The following is a 6,000-nucleotide window of genomic DNA, read 5'->3' on the forward strand; positions in this document are numbered from 1 at the left end:
TAAATTAGGAGCCATCAGTCAGGTGGGCGTTTCTGGGGGGGGGGTTGGGGGTCTCTGAAGTGGGAAGATGAAAGAAGCGGGATGGGAGAAAGTGGAAGGAACAGAGGCAAATGGGGTTTCCCACCTCTGTCCCTCTGACCTCACGGCACAAGGAGCCCCACAGCTTTCAAGGTAACTGGGCGGGGTCTCCCTCCCCCTGGGGTGAAGTGTGGCTCTCCCCTTTCCTCTCTTATTTGGCGTCCAGAGGGGACCAGGCTGTGAGGCCATAAACAGCGAGTGCTGCAGTGGGAAGGTCGGAGGTCCAGGGCAGCAGGGAGTGGAGGGCGTGGAAGCACATGGAGGGGCACAGGCAGCTTTCTGGGTGTCATTTGGATACACGGTCAGGGGACAAACTCGATTGGATTTGTCCCCAAACCTCCCTGATGCCATGATCTTGAATAAAGCCCTCTTCCCATTCTGCTTTTTCTTCCTTACCTATTGACCTGTATTTTCCCATTTTATCCATTTGTTTGTTAAATAAGTATGGGCCGAAACACCTACTATATGTCGAGAAGTTTATGAAGCCCCTAGGAGTGTTTTTATTTGTTTTTAAGGCTTCTTTTTCAAAGTGGGCATAAGGAAGAGACTAATTAAATAGAAGGCACAATCTAGTTGGAAAGCTATCATGCGTTCAACCAGAAAACTAACACATTTCACACACAGAGCGGCGGAGCCACTTCCACCATAGACAAATGCTGAGGGGAGGTGGAATAAAACAGTTTCTAAAAGTTTCCACAAATGACCTTCACAAACCGATGTTAAAAGGGCAGAAGAAAATTTCAACCCAAACATAGGGCACCGCAATCTTATTCCATCTGAGGGCTGGCACTGACCTCTCAAAGGGCATGTGGGTCAAAGGGCATGTTCAGTAGAAGGGGCTCTTTTCCAAATGTTATAAGGCTGACCTTCCCTCAAAGAAATGGATTCTAAGTTTTCTTCTTGCAATTTGTGGGAATGATCCATTTCTTTTGTCCCTGTCAGGGGAGGGGAGCCTGATACTAGAAACCACTGAAAAGCCCTGCCCTTCTGTGATGGGCGTGTGCAGATGAGGTCCACGTGGGGTTAGGGTTACACATCAGGGACTGCCACTCATTCAGAAGAACAGCAAAGCCAACAAACCCCTCCCCCAAATTGTCCAAAGGCAAAGACCAAAGAGTCAAGCCAGGTTACTGCAGCAAACACAACCTGTTACAGAAGCAAACGTTGGTCAAGGAACTGACTAGCTTCCAGAGTCAATGTGGTGTGGGTGCCTGGAGTGGGGTGTATGTGTGTGCTTATTTGTTCAGAAAAAGGGTTTGTAGACGGGGAAATGCATAAGCGATTCTTATGTGGTAAACACATAAGAATCACAAGCTGCAGCATCATAAAACGTAGAATAATACCTTAACTGATTACGGTAGGAAAGGCATTTCTCATCCTGTTGTAGGTTGGGTCAACTGGAGAGACAGGGATCAGATAAAACTCAACGCATCCTGCTGAGCCAAGGCACACGGTGCCTGGAGGGGAAGGTCAGGCAGTCTGGACCAACGGGGCTTGGAGTTACAGGTTCCTGAGTGCCAGAGGCCAGGAGGGGTCTACCGGGACATAAAATAGCCCCCACATGCTGGGGATTCGCATACAGGACCTTTCCCAAGGCACCGCGGCAGGCTCAGTGCTCCACTGTCTGAGTGTGGGCGCAAACGCTGCATCCCTTTGGATGAGCGCAGAACCAGGCATGGAATTTCCTCATCCGAGTACAAAGGACCCTGGCTCTGTACCCGGGATCCTCGATGAACAGTCCCCAGGCCTTGCGAACCCAAGTGCCCCAACAAACCGCGAAGAGATTTCAAAATGGAGCGAAATCAGGGACGTGTGGACTGCACTTTGTTCCGGACATTGGGCTAAATATGCTCCTCCAATCTACAGGAGGTGACCGCTCTGCCTGCAGTCCGTCCCAGGCCACCGGCGGCCATGAGATCCTGTCCGGAACCAGAACCCCACGCCCAGCCAGGGGCAAAGTGGGATGTCAAGGAAAGGGAGAAGCTCGAATGGATCCTTGAGTCTCCTGCAACCTGCCCGGGAGGGGTCCAGCTCTGCCAGAAGTGGGGGAGGGGGGGCATCGCAGGTCTGTGGCTCCAATCGCCTGCAGTGTCCAGGGGTGTCAAACTCATTTTCACCGGGGGCCACATCAGCCTCGCAGTTAGTTGCCTTCAAAGGGCTGAAATAATTTTAGGACTGTATAAATGTGACTACTCCTTAACTATTAAGAAGTTGAAATTACATTCGGACCTTTGAAGGCAACCGCGAGGCTGATGTGGCCCCCGGTGAAAATGAGTTTGACACCCTGGCCTGCACCATTGTCGGGAAGGTTCGCCCTGGCCCAGAGTGAACCCTTAGACCCCGAGCCCAGCCATTCCCTGGATATTCAGTTCAATCTGCGCTGCTCCAGGGGATGATTTGGCCCCTGAGATGCTCTCCCTCTCACAACTGCACTCCGTGCCAATTTCAGCGATAGAATTAACCAGAAAGCCGCGCAAACCCAGCTCATCACAGGAGGGCAAGCCAGGGGTTGGTAGCCACCCTTCTCTCATTCCCAGTTTCAAGGGCGGCAGTGAACGCCGGCTCTTAAGTGAAAATGCCGCACGTTTCTAAAATAGTACTTGGCCACAAATACCTCAGGGACGCCTATCTGGGTGGCTGTAGCCGCGGGAAGCCAATTAGGAAGAGCCACCCGCTCGAGGTTGGGGCTTCCCTCCAGAGTCCCCCAGGGGGCGCGGCTCCTCGTACCCCAAGGTTCTTAATCGCTGCTTATAAGGGGCACGGCCACGCCCAAAGGCCGTTCTCAAGACCGTGGTTTCCAAGGCAACCACCCCTCGGCGCGCCCCTCCTAGTCTGCTGGGGGTGGTGGGGGAGGAATGGGCGTGGCTTGTAGCATCAGAAGAAAATTCATGCCCCTTCCTCCCATTTTTCCCGCCTAGCGAAGCAACAGGGCACGAAGCGGAGAGAGGCTCCACCTGCGAGCCCCTCTATCTCCCGAGGGTCGCCGGTGCCCCTCAATGGGCAGCCTGGTGGGGCGTGGCCACCGGGACGCTCCGGGTGTGGGGTGGGGCGTCCTCCCTTGTCAGACACCGTCACTGCGCTCTGAGACCTGGAATCCCACCCCTTCGGCCGGAGGATGCTTCCTGGCGTGCGGCCCGGCTCCGGGAGGGGGCCGCTCAGTGTCACACCCGTTTCACGCATGACTCTGGAGCCGTGATTCGGGTTCATCGACCCCAGAAAGCCCCGAGATCTAACAAAGGGTTCGGAAATGAGGGGCAAAACACGGGTGGAAGAGTGGGGGCCTTGGTTAAACACCCTTATAGAATACAAGGCAAAAAGCCAGGCTGGCATCGCAGATCACGTTAGCCCTACAAACAAAGCAGTGAATCCTCGGGAAGATCCTGGGTGGACGCTCCCAGGGCTCAACCCTGTAGCAGCAAAACGCCAAGATTTCCGCGCCGATTGCCCCCCACCCCACCCCCTTAATAACAACCCCGCCTTGTGCTCCAAAACGCAGCCGCACGGCTTGGCATGGCACCGTAAAGACATGACACACCGCAAAAAGATGGCACCTCGCGCTCGGAGGGGAAAAAAGCGGGGGTGGGAGTGGGAGGAGGCACAGCCTACCCTCCCCCTCCTCGCCCACCCGGGTCCACACCCACTGCCGCAGTGAGGGGCGAGCCCTGCGCGCCAGCACCGCGTCTCCGGCAGGGAGCGCACCAGCGGGGCGCCCCGCGCAGAGCGAAGAGAAAGGGGCCCGCCCGAAGTGCACCTGCAGCCCCTGCGCGGGTCTGCGGCTGTGAGCACCCGCTGCCGAGACCTTCCACGTCTCGGGCCAGGTGATCCCTGCCTTTCCGAACCTCCACACTGGCATCCGCGCACTACCTTCTCTCGGGCACGGCTCTGCTCGCGTCTCGGTGCCAGGCGCGCGCAAGGGGAAGGGCAACTGAAGTGACAGCGCCTGGACCCCTCCCCATCTCCCCAATTCCACTCCCAGCCCCCAAATGTCCCCTGCGGGTTTCTGAAGGAGGAAAACGGGGATGGGGGATGGACCACCGCCTTAAATCAGGGTCAGCGAAAGCCCCATTGGAATCGCTACCGGGGAGGTGAAGGGAGGGGCAGGCAGGGAGTCGTGTCTTCTAGAACCCGATCCATACCTTCCTTAGGGCTGATGGCAAACCGAGACAGAGAAAACGGATTAGAGGTTCGGTTTTGGGGGTCGTCATTCGCCCCCCCCCAAAACACACGCATAGACATACATGCCCATTGCAGCAAAAGGCGGCGACCGACAGTGCATGGCAGCCCCCTCCCCCAGGTCACCGCCATCCGTGCCCCACCCTGCGGGCACAACCTCTGCCCGTGTCCTCGCGAAGAGGGTCGTGTGGAACCCCCAGTACACATCCGCACGGACACACACACACTTAAACGCGTGTCTGCATCCCTTGCATGGGTCCCTTTCCAAGCCTCCCAAGACCCACCCCGGAACGCAGAGGGCGCGGGGAGTGCCCCCCACCGTTGCCCCTCACCAATGCCCACCTCATGAAAGCCATCTCTGAGGCGGGGGGCCGAGGGGCGGCGGTCCGCGGGCGCATAGGGCGCGCGGGGAGGCACATTTCAGAGCCTTGAGCTTACCTGATGGTCGACAGAGGGCGAAGACAGTAGAGGAAAGCAGAGGAGAAAGTGTGTGTGGCGGCGGCAGTGGTTGAAGGTGGGCGGTGGCGGCGGTGCTGCTGCCGGTGCCGGAGCTGGAGCCGGAGCCGGTGGGTGGCAGAGACTGCGAGCACGCGCACCAGCGAGAGAGAGCGCTCCCGAGACCCGCGGGCGGCGCAAGCGCGAGCAGCGGGAGCGCGAGCCTCCCCAGCGGAGAGGCGGACAGCGAGGCCACCGCGGGCGTCTTTTCCTCCCGCCACTAGTGGGCGAGCGGGAGCGCCCTGATGCTCTGCTGCCTCCCGCCTCCCGGCTCGCTCCTCCCAGCGCTTCCCTTCCCGGCCTGCCTTTTCCCACCCCCAGCCTCGCGCCGCGGCACTGACCGCCACGCGCACGCGCGTTCTGTGGCGCACGCGCACGTGGGTCTCCTCCCGCGGCTGGAGCCTTTGTTTTAGCTGAGGGGTCGCCTCCCTGGGGAGGGAGGCTTGGTTGCCACCTGGTATCGGGAATAGGCTGGGTGTCCTGCCCCCAGATCTGCTGCTCTCTTCCTTCTCATCCTCCTGTGGTGATGTCTTGGGCGAATTTCCACATGGCGGATCCTCCGTCCCTCTACCTGGACCTCAAAGCCATCCCTGGGTTTGGCCTGCTCTCGTTGGCCGGCACGCTGACCCTTTCCTGAGTCTCCCAAATTAGTCCCCTTGTTGGAGATAAGTTTCCTCGGGCTTGCTTATTTAAGCCTGCTTTCGTTCCACCTTTATTATTATTATTATTATTATTATTATTATTATTATTATTAACCAAGGTCATTGCTTTCCTGAGCAAATCCTCTTAAAACAGGCTAATTCAGTTGTAATATAATAGTGTTTTTTTTTTTTTAACAAGGAGCATTCGAATCTATTATTAATCTAAGTGACCCGAGAATAAAATCTTAAATTAGATGAAGGCTCAAATGCACTAGTCACATTATAAAGCATTTTCACATACACAGCTACTTTTTTCTCATTTGTTGGCACACCATTATACTGTAAGTAGTGCTTGAGACTTGAATTCCAAAGTGCCCACTGGAGATTCTCACCTGGATAACACACCTCAGACTGACCAGAAGCTTTCATTTTCCCAGTAACCTGGTTACCAGCTTTGGCCTATCAAGAAAGAGACCACAGGCCCAAAATGGAGTCACTTGTGCTAAGCTGCTTCACTGAAACTAAAAGTTAATACCTAACCTAATTGTAGTTTCAGCCTCTCCCAGGAGTGGAATTTTAAACTACCAACCAGTCTGGAATTTCCTGATCAACC

The 6,000-nt window shown here is 55.9% G+C and overlaps 1 protein-coding gene across 16 annotated transcripts in view; it reads right to left on the reverse strand.

The window, feature by feature from the left end:
- The window catches only part of MAPT (microtubule associated protein tau), a 90,028-nt gene extending 85,083 nt beyond the window's left edge, over positions 1-4,945 (reverse strand). For 2 of the 16 annotated variants that reach the window (XM_045182188.3, XM_045182186.3), the window contains exon 1: positions 4,690-4,945. The gene's annotated coding sequence lies outside the window, so the exon portion shown is untranslated. The remainder of the gene's footprint in view (positions 1-4,689) is intronic. The other 14 variants (XM_045182199.3, XM_045182195.3, XM_053910366.2 and 11 more) reach the window with 12 other exon arrangements.
- Between the last annotated feature and the right edge of the window lie 1,055 nt (positions 4,946-6,000).

The sequence above is a fragment of the Desmodus rotundus genome, chromosome 9 (assembly GCF_022682495.2).
Source record: "Desmodus rotundus isolate HL8 chromosome 9, HLdesRot8A.1, whole genome shotgun sequence".
In the NCBI taxonomy this organism is placed as follows: Eukaryota; Metazoa; Chordata; class Mammalia; order Chiroptera; family Phyllostomidae; genus Desmodus; species Desmodus rotundus.